Source organism: Tupaia chinensis, unplaced genomic scaffold (assembly GCF_000334495.1).
Source record: "Tupaia chinensis unplaced genomic scaffold, TupChi_1.0 Scaffold000195_1, whole genome shotgun sequence".
In the NCBI taxonomy this organism is placed as follows: domain Eukaryota; kingdom Metazoa; phylum Chordata; class Mammalia; order Scandentia; family Tupaiidae; genus Tupaia; species Tupaia belangeri.
In genome coordinates this window covers 394,004-396,398 of record NW_006159670.1, presented here as the reverse complement: position 1 = coordinate 396,398, position 2,395 = coordinate 394,004, and the positions used below count along the sequence as shown (strand labels likewise).

The 2,395-nt window shown below is 55.3% G+C and overlaps 1 protein-coding gene and 1 pseudogene across 1 annotated transcript in view; both read left to right on the top strand.

Moving 5' to 3' along the window:
- Positions 1-2,395, top strand: part of EPB41L4A (erythrocyte membrane protein band 4.1 like 4A) — a gene marked incomplete at its 5' end in the record, with an annotated part of 306,715 nt that overhangs the window by 145,235 nt on the left and 159,085 nt on the right. The window lies entirely within an intron of this gene.
- Positions 1-2,395, top strand: part of LOC102487095 (39S ribosomal protein L1, mitochondrial-like) — a 10,426-nt pseudogene that overhangs the window by 634 nt on the left and 7,397 nt on the right.

Below are 2,395 nucleotides of genomic sequence, written 5' to 3'. Positions count from 1 at the left end.
GCCTTCCTTCTGAGATCTCATTCATTCCTGAGCTCACCGGTCAGCTATGGCCCTACAGTTGCCAGCTGCTAAACTGGAGAGACGCTCTCAGCCTGCCTTCCTTCCCTTCCGTGGACACCAGTGACCTCCATCTGGATGTCTGTTCATTCTAGCCATCGTCGGTCGTTGTCTTCTTTATCTTCTTCATCATCTTCATCGTCTCCTCCTCCTCCTCTTCCTCCTCCTCCTTCCCTTCTTCTTCTTTTTCTCCCCTTCTTCTCCTCCTCCTGTTCTTCCTCCTCCTCCCTTCTCCCTTCTTCCTCTTTCTTCTTCTTTTTTTCGGTCTTTGCCATAGGGCACTTGTGTTCACCAGAACGACAGTGAAAGGGAAAGTGAGAGATTACCCCCGCAGGGATGGCCATGCTGCAGTCCCTTCTCCTCTCTTCTTTTCCTGGGGTTCGGGGTACACATGTACAAGCACCTGGTGTGATTTTCAAGCTGCTGCATCCGGGGCTTGAACTGTGGTCGACCGTGTGGGAGTCCAGTGACGAGACCACTGCACCGTCTGCTGGCCCTCAGTCTGTCCTTGTAACCTACTCTCCTTAGTGCCCTCTTTCCAGTGTCCTTCCAGTTAGTCCTGTTCAGTTATGGTTGCTTTTCCTCTGTCCAGCCCAAGAAATGATGCTATTCGCCAGGGCTTTTAATCCTCTTTTTTGGGGGGTTGGGAGGTAAGAGACTTTTGCTATAGGTCGTGTGTGCTCACTGGAAATACAGAGAGCAAGAAATCATCCCCCACGGGGGATGGCCAACCGCAGCCCCTTCTCCATTCTCCTCCTGGATTCTGGGTACATGTGACGAGTGCCTAGTGTGAGTTTCAAGCTGCTGAGTCCAGGATTTGAACTGTGGTCGGCCATGTGGGAGTCCAGCGATGTGACTGCTATGCCATCTGCTGGGCTCCGTATCCTTCTTTTTCTTAGGCTCTAGCTCTGTACAGGTTCACGCATCCTGCCTCTTCAGGTCGCATTTGTCCCTGGACTCGTCGCCTTGCCTCATGAACCTGTGCGTTCTCTGCGCTGTCCTGCATGCTGAGTGTCGCCGACAGGCCCCTCACCCACGAGCACTGGCGGCAAGCTCCTCTCTGCTCCGCCATGCGTACAGGTCCTCGGTTGCACGGTGACACTGTTCTGCAGCCTGTGTGAGCTCTTGTTCTCCGTGATGCTGTGGTTTGGCCAACACTCAGAGTGGCCAGTGAGGGTGTGAGTCCTGATGCCAAGAGAGGGAAGAAGATACCCCTGGATTATTAGAAAGGCAAACTTTGACCCTCTGAGGCATCTTCAGGCACCTGGTGCAGGGACAGAGCTGAAGAAAGGTGTCTTGGAGTCCTTCGCCTTTGTGAAGAGGTGTCCAACAATGGGCTTGGGAGAGCTACCACCTCCGCCGGCAGGGCCCTGGAGGAGCCCTGGGAAACACCGGGCAGTAACTGTTCAGGAGTCCCAGATGGGACCAGCAAGTGGTGTGGAGGTTGAGGCTATGGGATCCTACATGGCCAACTGTGGTTCGAGCCCTGGACCCAGCAACTTGAAAAACACATTGGGTGTATGTGTATGTAGCTAAAACCCTGAGAGAGGGGATTGCAGGGTGGGCAGTGCCCCTCTCCCCAGCAAGTGCATGTGCCTTCGTGCTGGGAATGTTTTTAGAGCTGTTTCCAGAGGGGAGGAACACGTCCATCTGTGTAAACTCGTGGGGAAGCTCCACACGGTGTGGACATAGTTCACGAAAGGGGGGCCCAGGGAAACTAGACCAGGAGGCAGATCCCTCTCTTGAGAGGCAGCCGTGGGCTTTATTGCGTCGGACCCAGGACTTGGCCTTGCCACTCGGGTGTTTGCCTCGCTGACAGTCAGGTCACCTGCTGCCCTGCCTCTGAGTCCTTCGGACTTGCACTGAGCCACAGTTTGCAGACGGCCTGCGGTGGGCAGTTTAGCCCCCGAAATCACATGGCTGACGTCCCAGGGATCAGCACTCCTGTGCACGTCCTGTTGGTTCTGACTTCCTAGAGAACTGTGACTTGGACGCACTCCCTGGTACCCCCCTGTGCTCTGTGATGTGAATTACATCCCCAGGGTAGTGACCCTCGGGCTCAAGCTCCGACCATGCACCTCAGTAAGTGGTCTGCCTAGACCGTCTGGGTTGGGGCCACAGTCTACTACTTGGGAGAGTTTTGTGGCATTGGGTGAGTCCCCCAAACTCCTCCGTGCCTCGGTTGCCCATTTTTAAAGGGGGTGGTAATAGCGCCAATTTCACAGGATGGTAATGAGGATCAAGAGAATCTGTGTAGGGCCAGCAGATGGTCAGCGGTTACCCTGCTGCACTCCCCCATGGCTGGCCGCGGGTCAGCACCAGGCCTGGCGGCTTCCGA